This window comes from Lissotriton vulgaris, unplaced genomic scaffold (genome assembly GCF_964263255.1).
Source record: "Lissotriton vulgaris unplaced genomic scaffold, aLisVul1.2 SCAFFOLD_1444, whole genome shotgun sequence".
NCBI lineage: Eukaryota > Metazoa > Chordata > Amphibia > Caudata > Salamandridae > Lissotriton > Lissotriton vulgaris.
Window position 1 is genome coordinate 305,049 of NW_028246333.1, and position 12,270 is coordinate 317,318.

General features: G+C 41.9%; 1 protein-coding gene across 2 annotated transcripts in view; it reads right to left on the reverse strand.

Annotated features, from left to right (window-relative positions):
• LOC147665980 (serine/threonine-protein kinase Nek4-like) overlaps positions 1 to 12,270 on the reverse strand; it is a 275,537-nt gene that overhangs the window by 160,192 nt on the left and 103,075 nt on the right. The window lies entirely within an intron of this gene.

Below are 12,270 nucleotides of genomic sequence, written 5' to 3' on the forward strand. Positions count from 1 at the left end.
GTGCAGGTCCGGATGCAGTAGAACTTGCAGGATTGGCAGGTGAAGGGTCCGTGGGTGTGTCCTGGGGTGGCTCGGTGGCGGCCGGGGATCCGGCCGGTGTTAAGAGCGTTGAGGGTGGCGTAGTTGTAGGTCCGGCGGGTGGGCTGGCATCCTCGGGGGCCAGGGGGTCTGGCGCTGGGCGTGGTCCAGGCGCGGACGGGCGCATACGGGCTTGCCTTTGGTGCGCCTTCGGCGCGCCATCAGCGCGCCCGCTGCGCGTCAACGCTGCACGTACACATGCACTCTGCCATAAATTGAGAGTGGGGGGGGGGGGGCAGGCGGGGGAGGGGCGAGGGAGGGGAAGCTGGGAGGAGGGAGCGGGATGGCGAGTGGGGGGGGAGCGGTGAGGTGATGCGGAGGGGGCCTGGGTGGGGCCGCGGGGGAGCAGCGGCAGGGGAACAGGTGAGACAAGACACGGAGCGAAAATACAAAAATACAATGGAGACCCGGAGCAAAAGTACACAATTACAATGGAGACACGGAGCAAAAGTACACAATTACAATGGAGACACGGAGCAAAAGTACACAATTACAATGGAGACACGGAGCACAAGTACAAAATTACAAGGAGCAAAAGTACACAATTACAATGGAGACACGGAGCAAAAGTACACAATTACAATGGAGACACGGAGCACAAGTACAAAATTACAATGGGCACAGCAGAAGGGCAACAACAGGCGGAGGGGCAGGGGAACACTCTGGGGAGCACAGGCGGCAGGGGAGCGACGGTAAAATCAACAAAACACGGGCAAAACACGAATGGCAACAGGCAAACCTTAGCAGGCACGAGAGAGTGGGCAGGGACAGGGGGCCACTCCACACAGGGGCAGAGACTCGGCTTGGCAGCGGCGGCGGGAGGAGCGACCGGGTCTGACCAGGTCAGGTCAGGTCACTGCTCCTCACCACTTGCGCCAGGCTTAAATACTACTTAGTGGGAGGGAGGGGCAGCTGGGAGCGGGGTGGCGAGTGGGGGGGGGGGGGGGGAGCGGTGAGGTGATGCGGAGGGGGCGTGGGTGGGGCCGCGGGGGAGCAGCGTCAGGGAGCGGGTGGGGCAGGGGAACAGCTGAGATGAGACACGGAGCGGAAATACAAAAATACAATGGAGACACGGAGCAAAAGTACACAATTACAATGGAGACACGGAGCAAAAGTACACAATTACAATGGAGACACGGAGCACAAGTATAAAATTACAATGGGCACAGCAGAAGGGAAACAACAGGCGGAGGGGCAGGGGAACACTCTGGAGAGCGCAGGGGAGCGATGGTAAAATCAACAAAACACGGGCAAAACACGAATGGCAACAGGCAAACCTTAGCAGGCACGAGAGAGCGGGCAGGGACAGGGGGCCACTCCACACAGGGGCAGAGACTCGGCTTGGCAGCGGCGGCGGGAGGAGCGACCGGGTCTGACCAGGTCAGGTCAGGTCACAGCTCCTCGCCCCGTGCGCCAGGCTTAAATACTACTTAGTGGGAGGGAGGGGCAGCTGGGAGGCGGGAGCGGGGTGGCGAGTGGGAGGGGGAGCGGTGAGGTGATGCGGAGGAGGCATGGGTGGGGCTGCGGGGGAGCAGCGGCAGGGAGCGGGGTGGGGCAGGGGAACAGCTGAGACGAGACAGAGCGAAAATACAAAAATACAATGGAGACACAGAGCAAAAGTACACAATTACAATGGAGACACAGAGCACAAGTACAAAATTACAATGGGAACAGCAGAATGGCAACAACAGGCGGAGGGGCAGGGAAACACTCTGGGGAGCACAGGCGGCAGGGGAGCGACGGTAAAATCAACAAAACACAGGCAAAACACGAATGGCAACAGGCAAACTTTAGCAGGCACGAGAGAGCGGGCAGGGACAGGGGGCCACTCCACACAGGGGCAGAGACTCGGCTTGGCAGCGGGAGGAGCGACCGGGTCTGACCAGGTCAGGTCAGGTCACCTTATGCGTTCTGTGATATTGTGGTGGAGGATTTTAAAGGACTACAATATACAATTACACGAAGAACGAAACGAATCAGATACATGGAAAAACAATACAGTAATCTGATGAAAAAATTGAGAAGCAACTCTAACCTGATAATTAATAAAGCTGATAAGGAGGGCAATACAGTCATCTGGCTCCGTACTCTTTATATGGAAGAAGCGGAAAAACATTTGAGTGACACAATGTGTTACAGGAAAGACAGTTTTAATGACATCAAGTGCCTTAAAGACACCATACATAAGGAATTAAACCAATGGAAGCGGGATGGGTTGTTGAGCAAACAAGAACATGCATTTCTAAAAAACGACTTCCCGGTCACACCCTTCTTTTACCTGATTCCTAAAATCCATAAGCAAATTTCCCCTGTACCTGGGCGACCGATCATCTCTGCCCAGGGTAGCTTATTGGAATCCATCTCTAGATATGTGGATCATTTTCTACATGAGTATGTGGAAGCCCTACCATCCTTCATCAAGGACACTGGACATTTCCTCTCTAAGATTAATGGTATTAAATGGGAAAGGGAGTTTGCACTTATAGCTTTAGATATAAACTCTCTCTATACAAGTATCTCACATGTGGATGGACTGAATGCCTTTAAATTTTATTTGGGGAAACGTAGCATTGCATACAGTCAACATAGCATTATGCTACTCAGAATGTTAGAACTGTGTTTGAATAATAACTACTTTTTATTTAACAAAGAGATTTATCAGCAGTTGAGGGGAGTGGCTATGGGGGCATGCTTCTCCCCCACCTATGCTTGTTTACATGTAGGGTGGTGGGAGGAGCATGTCCTTATGGGCTCACTCGCCAGTTTATTCCCCAATTGTATAGTGCATTTCTGCCGCTTCATAGAAGACATCTGTATGGTGTGGAGGGGTTCGATAGAATCTGCCACTGAGTTTGTCGATAAAATCAATGACAACCAACTTAATCTGTGATTCACCTCCCAAATTAGTACCAATCAGATTCAATTCTTAGATGTAGAAATGTATATCTTTGAGGGGAAATTGCAGACCCGACTCCACAGAAAACCTACAGCGGGCAATGCGATTCTGCACGCTAGTAGTTCGCATCCTGGTCATCTTGTCAGAAGTATCCCCTATGGGGAATTTCTGAGGATGCGTAGGATCTGCAGTTCTGAGGCAGATTTGGAGAGATGCCAGAATGAAGCATTTATGAGATTCTGTGCCAGAGGTTATGATGCCTCGTTGTTACAAGAGGCTAAGGAAAAGGCTAATAAATTCAATAGAGAGGAGTATTTCACTGCTGTAAGTGTGAATCCCACCCACAAAATATCAAACATAACAGAGGAATCTAATGACAAAATCAGCCTTATCACTACTTTTAATGGTGAGGAAAGGAAGGTGAGGGGGATATTGAAGAAACATTGGCCGTTACTTAAGACCGATATCAGTTTGGCTCCACTGGTACCAGATCACCTATTGTTTTTAGAAGAGCACCCTCTATGAGGGATGCTCTAGTTAAATCTATCCCTGAGGTGGTGATAAAGAAAAACTGGTTATCAGACAAATTTGGATTTTTTAAATGCATCTCTTGCAGAGCGTGCAAGTTTGGTATTAATACCAGTGAACACCACTCTGCATTTGATCCTAAACCCATTCAGATTAGGGGTCATTTTACCTGCCGCACTGATTTTGTGGTCTATGTGCTCCAGTGTACTTGCGGGCTCAAGTACATTGGGAGCACCGAATTGCAGGCTTTTAATCATATCCTCCAACACCTTAGGGCGATTGTCAACTCAGATGTAAATTATCCAGTGGCGCGCCACTTTGAATTGGTCCAGCAGAAGAATTTGAATGACCTTAAGTACTTTATCATTGATGCAGTACCCAAAAACATCAGGGGGGGCAACAGAGAGAGAACTCTAAGACAATTGGAAAGTAAATATATATTACTTTTAGACACCAGGATCCCTAATGGGATGAATACAGGGGAGGACCTGCACTGGTAGTTAGAAACAAATAAGATAATATTAGTGTGATAAGCCTCTGTTATTTGGAATGAACCTTTATAGGTCTTATATCATTAAGATCCCTGGTTGTTTTAAACACCTTGCACTAGTTACTAGTGCTAACTGTCAATTGTTCTTTAGATCTTGGTTTACCTTTAGCTTCCGAGGTTATGATTTCCCATCCTTGGGTGGCGAGTCTTAACAATTTCACCTTCATTTATTCCAGCAATTATACATATTTTATGGCTGCAGGGGATCTGCTATGTGTTTCTTTTGACAGCATCACATTTAGGGGGAAAAGGGCACTATGCCATAATGTTCCAATCTAAATAGGCTGTCATGGTAACATCCTATGTCATTATTCGTATGCTGTGTAGGTAATAGAGGGTAATTATAAACATGTAAACCTTCATAATAGGGGTTGTAACATGCTTTATTTCATTGCTTCCCTATATATAATGAATTTATTGTAAACTGAATAACAAATGAGATAGGCATATTTCCCATCTCTAGTTTACAGTGAAATTGCACTTTGCACGTTTTGCACTTTATTATAGATTAATTGCACTAGCACTTTTTTTAATAGGATTGGGTTGTTTATACATCTAATGTCAACACTGTGCATATAGACTATTTTAAAAACAGTAAAACTTTAGTTTTAATATACTCTCCGTGTTTGGTAGACATGGCAGGACATACATATTAAATTTGACATGTCGTCCATTAATTTTATTAATGTGAAACTTTTTTATTCACCATGACTCATGCAAATGGATTTATCCTCAGATTGTAATTTTAAAGTATGTTTTCTATGTCTATTCATTGTTGACGCCCTTCCATTTTGATTGTGCACAGTATTTAAATCACAGTTATTGGTTCCTATTGTCATGTGATCAAGGCTAGTGTGACGTAGCCAAAACGCGTCATGCTGGAGACAAGGGGGCAATAAACCACCACTGTAATCATCTATAGCGCTGTTGTGTGATCTATACCTGCTTTCTTGTGTCGGAATCCAGAGCCGATTGGCAGGAGTTTGGAATATATATATATATATATATATATATATATATATATACACATATATATATATATATATATATATATATATATATATATATATATATATATATATATATATATATATATATATATAAGAATTCACAATCCTGAGGTGCCAGCAACAGCACACGGACACAGACCAGGTACAGACCACACAACGAGGAATTACAGGTGAATAAGGTGCTTTATTCCATCGATGGGGACGGCAACATGACGCGTTTCCCATGAATTAAAACAACATAGAAGAAATACCATTCATTATCAACTATGGTTGACGAATACAAATTTTGAAAAACACAAAATATGTAAACAATGCAGAACATTGAATTTACAAATTAAATTGTGATCAACTTTTTAGTCATATATATATATATTCCGTTATAGTTAGGAATTAGCATTTAAAAAACCTATGAAATTCACTGAAAAAACCATAGGTTTCACACCAGTTATAGTTAGGAATTAGCATTTAAAAAACCTATTAAATTCACAGAAAAAAACCATAGGTTTCACACCAGTTATAGTTAGGAATTAGCATTTAAAAAACCTATTAAATTCACAGAAAAAAACCATAGGTTTCACACCAGTTATAGTTAGCTGGAAATTTTACTAACATAAAACCATTGAAATTCCACGTTATAGTTAGTTGGACTCACTATAACTTGCGCGTGTAATGCACTGCTGATGACGTCATATATTACATCACTCATGACATGGTCAGTGACATCACTCATGACATCACTGATGACACCATCCAGTGAATGTGTGCCTTTCTAAAAAATAAATATGTTTTATATATGTATATGTAAAGGTCAATGGAAGAATAAATGTTTAAATAAGTGTCTTAATGGATGTTTTTTTAAAAAAAAATGATTGGTTAACTGGCTTATTAAGTGTATTTTAGTGAATACATATATTAGCGAATATTGTTTAAATATTTAAATGTTTGTATCAGTGTTTCACTTTGTGTATAAGTGGCTGCATGGGTTGGTGAGTAGCTACATGTGTGTGTATATGGGTTATTAGATGTTTTTTTAGTATCAGTATGAGTGTCTGTATGGTTTGTTGGGGGTATTACTTAGCACATAGATGCATCAATGACTGACTCACTGTTTGTATGTGTTTGGAAGACAGCTCATGTGCAGGACTGTATGGATGGATGAGTGTGTATATGTGTGTGTTAGTGAGTGAATGACTGTCTCACTAGTGTCTTTATCAGTAACTACATATGTTTTAATCTAGTATATGTGAGTATTGATGTATATAAGTGAGTATATGTGAGAGTGAGAGATTGTAAGAGTTCCTGTAAGTATGTGTTTCGATAAGTGATTGTTTAAGAGAGTAAGTATGTGTAAGTTTCCTTAGAAGTAAGGTGGTAGTGTGAGTATAGCTGTATATGCAAAGAAATGGATGTTCAATAGTTTATTTGCATGTGTGAGTATGTGTGTGAGCAACTTTTGGAAGACTGTCGATGTGTTACAGGATGTATAGGTGTATCACTACGTATGATGAGTGAGTATATGTATGAGTGACTACATAGAACTGTGTGTGAATTAGTGGATGTGTATATAAATGGAGGAATTACTGAATTGGTTGTTGTAACTGGTATGGGTATCTCCTTTTTTTTGAAAATTTTAGTTTCTATTTTTGAATATGTGTTTCAAGGGTTACAGTGAAAGGAGGTCTGTCACTCTGTCACAAGGATGGTGTCATCAGTGATGTCATGAGTGATGTCACTGACCATGTCATGAGTGATGTAATATATGACATCATCAGCAGTGCATTACACGCGCAAGTTATAGTGAGTCCAACTAACTATAACGTGGAATTTCAATGGTTTTATGTCAGTAAAATTTCCTGCTAACTATAACGGATGTGAAACCTATGGTTTTTTCAGTGAATTTCATAGGTTTTTTAAATGCTAATTCCTAACTATATATAAGGCCCCAAACCTATAATTTTTTTCTTTGAATTTCAAAATTTTGTTAATAGCAAATGTCTATAGCTATAAAATGTAATATTTTTTAAAAAGAATGAATCCTATATTTTATTTGTATTTAAAACAATTTTTTAATGTATATATATATATATATATATATATATATATATATATATATATATATATATATCAGAGAAAGCACTCCTTCCACTTCCACCAAAGCCTCGGCGGCGAAGAAAGAGAAACAAACCACTTCTTTTCTCAGGCAAGATGTTTATTTACAACCTAGCAGCAGTCAACAGATGACGCGTTTCGGGCTTTGGTGCCCTTGTTCACATAAAGGCTGTGAATGATTTTCGCCATTATAAGTGATATGCCCTTCCCACCAAAGTCACATGTTCCCAAAGTTAATGAAAAACATGGTAAACAGACTACATGATTCGAATACAATCGATATCATATAAATACTCATTAGTGCCAAAAATGTCATGTTAGCCAGAAACACCTTCCGCATTTCCCATTACAACGGAAAATAATAATGTTGTCGGCTGCTGTTAACAAAGATGATATGCTTTGAAATTACAGTCTTATTCCAAAGAAAAGACTACTTTTTGGCACTCTAAAAATTCCTGGATAAATCCAAATACACATATAAAAAGTGCAAAAAATTCATTATTCCTGCATAAATGCATGTAATCACTAACAGACCTGTGATTTTAGTTTGGAAGGAATGTGCAAAGAGGATAAAGTGCATAGCAGAGCTAATCATAACAATTATTCTACAAATATATACAAAATCAATTTGTTAAGTGTAAGTGATGAATATAAAAAGGTTGCAAAAATAAAAAAAGCATTTTGCAACCCAACTCCGGCTGAGATATGACACTAAGTAACACAGAGTGAAATATGCTGAAGGGTGGCATTCGCTTATGTTTGAGAGTCACACTGTACCCTTAGAACACATTCTAAGTTTAACACTTTTTTTTAAAGTATACAGCCACAACAATACAACATGCCCGACCTATATTGCAATATCTCTCCCGAAGTATAAATAAGTGAAACCCACTACTGATCACCATTATAAAAGGTTTGTCCCGGATCATTAAACATTCTTATCTTGACCACGGAATTTACCAATACCAACACACTCAAAAAAATATATACAATATCTAGAATCAGACCAGAAAACAAAATCAAAGGAATCTGTACGATATCAAAACACACTGCTTTGGGCTACACACAGAATATCTATTTACAAGCACGTGTACATGTCTTCGGTGTTATTCAGACCATTTGGGCATTTGCTATCGAAATTAAGGATAAATTTGGTCTCTAATTTTCTAAGCAAAGCCTCTCTATTCCCTCCTCTGCGCAGTTTTGGTACAGCAGATACCACATAATATGTTAAACAAGATAAATTGTTACCATGAACTTGTTTGAAGTGGCGCGCCACCGGGTAATTGGGATCACTATGCAAAATGGCACGAAGATGTTGAAGGATTCTCTCATGTACCTGTAACTTAGTGCTTCCGATGTAATTGAGCCCACAGGTACAAGAGAGAACGTATACTGCAAATTCTGTTTTACAGTTATAGTTTCCCATTATCTTGTGTGGTGTGGGACTGAATGGAGTGCAGTATTCTGTTGTGTTCACCCCGAACTTGCACGCCCGACAAGATGAGCATTTATAGAAACCATCTTTGGGTTTTAACCAATTGGGTTTAGTTCTTATTTCAGGGCTGGTAGGATCTAACACAGCTCCCATGTTTCTAGCTCTGCTGAATGTTATAGTGGGGCTAGATGGCAGACTCATCCTCAGAACGGGGTCAGTGAGTACTATTCCCCAGTTTTTATTGATGATGGATCTGATTTTACGTTCGTTCTCACTGTAAGCTGTGATTAATCTAGGACATTGGGCCTTGTCAGTTGTCCCGGGATTAGCTGGAGAATCAGGTAGAATTTCTGGGACAGGCTCCTCCGCTATAGCAGCTGGAAGTAAGCTGGCTCTAGATCTGGAAGATGTTTTGTTTAGAGCTGATGTCAAGATCTTTTCAGAATAGCCTCTAGCTCGCATGCGACGCATGGATTCTGTAGCACAGATGTTAAATTCAGTATCCGTGCTGCATATCCGTTTTAGGCGTAGCAATTCCCCGTAGGGGATGCTTGCAATTAGATGCCTGGGATGGGCACTGGAGGCATGGAGTGTGACATTGCCAGCGGTGGATTTTCTGAACAGGGTACTTTCTATTCTCCCATTAGCTACATACAGTTTGACATCCAGGAATTCCAAGCTGGAGTTGTCTATGTGGTGGGTAAAGTGGAGATTCAAATTATTAACGTTGATGGTTTTAATGAATTCCAATGCCTTTTCTTTACTACCACGCCACACGATGAAGATATCATCGATAAACCTGTAGTAGTGTACGATGTTTTCTTCAAAAATGGAAGAATGGTCCCTTTTGAGCACCTGCTCCTCCCACCAGCCAACGTGCAAGCACGCATAGCTGGGGGAGAAGCAAGCGCCCATGGCCACACCCCTTAGTTGTTTGAACAACTCCTTTCCAAATAGAAAGAAGTTGTTATTGAGACACCAACTCATCATGCTTATTAGGGCCTTGTTGTGCTGATAGAATTCGCACGGTCTTTGGTCCAAAAAGGATTTTACAGCCGATAGTCCTGCCTGGTGGTCTATACTGGTGTACAATGATTCAATGTCTAATGAAATTAAATACATCCCATCTGACCATTGAATGTTTTTGATTTTGCTCAGAAAATCACCTGTATCTTTGATGTAACTAGGCAGTGTTTTTACATGATTCTGCAAAAAGAAGTCAACATATTGGCCCACCTGTTCCGCTGCACTTCCTATAGCGGAAATGATAGGCCTGCCAGGAATAGGAGAAATACCTTTATGTACTTTCGGTATTAAATATAATACAGGTACAATTGGGTTCTCATTGTGCATAAACTTGAACTCATCATTAGAAATGAGGCCATCACTACGCAGTCCCATTAGCAGTTTCTTAAGGGAGTCTGTAGCCACCTTGTATTTTTTGATGTTGGATGGCTCATAACAATCACTGTTATCCAGTTGGCGTTTTGCCTCTTTGATGTAGTCTTCTCGCGGCCAGATTACTAGGTTGCCCCCTTTATCTGATTTCTTGATGATGATTTCATTGTTTTCGCTTAGTTTTTTCATCAGCCTGGCGTAGTCTTTTTTCTTTTGTTCAACATGTTTTCTCTGTTTGCATTTTTTGGACTGTACTTGTTTATTCAATTTTTTAATGTCCTCAACCACGCAGTCGTGGAACGTGTCCAACGCATCCCTGGGCATCATGGGGATATATTTGGATTTTTTCTTGAAAGGGCTGATCCCAGCACCTTTTTGTAGCAGACTGATGTTGTTAAATCTAGTTTGAGTTGAAATATCACAGTCAATCTCATCACTTGCTGCCTCGCCGGTATTCAAATCATGTAGGTCTAAATAGATTGGAATATCCGCTGCCCTAATGCCTAAACTCTCCACATGATTATTCATTTCATGTTATGGCTCTTCGTCTTTATCTTTTGCATTTTTCAAAGAGAAGTGTTTCTTCAATTTGAGCTTTCTTACAAATCTAAAGACGTCAATCCTCGTGGAGCTATAGTTGAAAGTTTGGCCAGGGCAAAAATTGAGACCTAAAGACAGCAACGTCTTTTCAGCATCAGACAAAGGCACATTGGACAGATTGATTATAGTTTTATCCAAGTCTACTTTTTCCGTGTCCAATTGCTCTTCTTTTTGTTTTTTCCTTTTTTGTTTGTTGACTTTTCTTCTTTCTTTTCTTCGTCTGTTTTTTCTTGTGTTTTTTGCTGTTGTTTGCTGTCCTTCCTTGGTCTCAATGACCTCAGTCTCTCTGCTACTAAAAAATCCAATTCCTCTCCCGCATCAAGTACTATGGCTGGCGTGGGCCTCTCTCCGCTTTCTATGCTGGATTCACTTGAGATGGAAATTGAGTCAAAACTCGCGCTGTCAGCCATTGCACCTACTGTTGCGGCTGTTTTCTGCACATTAGTCTCCACATTACTTATGCCCTTCCGTTCTCCAAACTTCTTGCGATTTTCATTATTATATTTTCGGGCGAATGTGAAGATTTGTCCGTTGTTATAATCTGCTTCATCCCTGGCAAATTTGTGCGCTTTACGTTGTTTTATTTTTTCTTCATGTTTGCGCAGTCTTTCTTCAATGGCAGTTCTGGCATTTTTAATATAGTCAACTTTGGCAGATTTCTTAAGCTCCTCTTCGATGTTTTCTATTTTTTTGACTATTTCCACTCGATCTATTGCTGCGTATTTAATTAAAATGCGGACCGAGGTCATGGAAGCTTCCAGATTGTTTTGTGCCCATTCTTTTAACATTGCCGGGTTGGGATTGTCGTAACTTGGGGCTAAAAGGATACGCAGACCACTCGGGACCCGTCCAACCTCTGCATACTTTGTTAATGAGCAATGTTCCCACCACTTGGTGATTTCCAGACGCATGTACTTTTCCAGGTCTTTCAATAGCGTTTTTTCATTTTCATCTGCCCCTGTCGATGTGCTTGCAGTGGGTACAGTGTTAAAGTTTGCTGCTGGTCGTTTGCAGAACAATTCTTCCGCTGCCGCTTCACGCTGGCGAACAGCCTCGTCTGTCATTCTGACTGCTAGGTCAATGTTACTAATGTAACCCGAATCGTTTCTCGAGTTACCTCACAAGCGCCTGCTATCTCCCCACCTCTGCCACAATGCCGTCGTCACTCACCTGACACAGTTTTCCGCTTCGCCTCGAACCAATTCAGTTCTACTCGTCGGTCAGTCTCCTTTTCTCTCATGTGACGTGTGGCGGCGCGAGGGGGCTGCAGCCAATGTTTCACCACGAACATCCAGCTTCTCCGACTTCAGGGCGGCAGCCACTTCCGGGTGAGAGGGTTCGTCAAACGGAAGAAAGTCGGACCTCCGTGAATTCCAAATCGCAGAGAAAGCACTCCTTCCACTTCCACCAAAGCCTCGGCGGCGAAGAAAGAGAAACGAACCACTTCTTTTCTCAGGCAAGATGTTTATTTACAACCTAGCAGCAGTCAACAGATGACGCGTTTCGGGCTTTGGCGCCCTTGTTCACATAAAGGCTGTGAATGATTTTCGCCATTATAAGTGATATGCCCTTCCCACCAAAGTCACATGTTCCCAAAGTTAATGAAAAACATGGTAAACAGACTACATGATTCGAATACAATCGATATCATATAAATACTCAT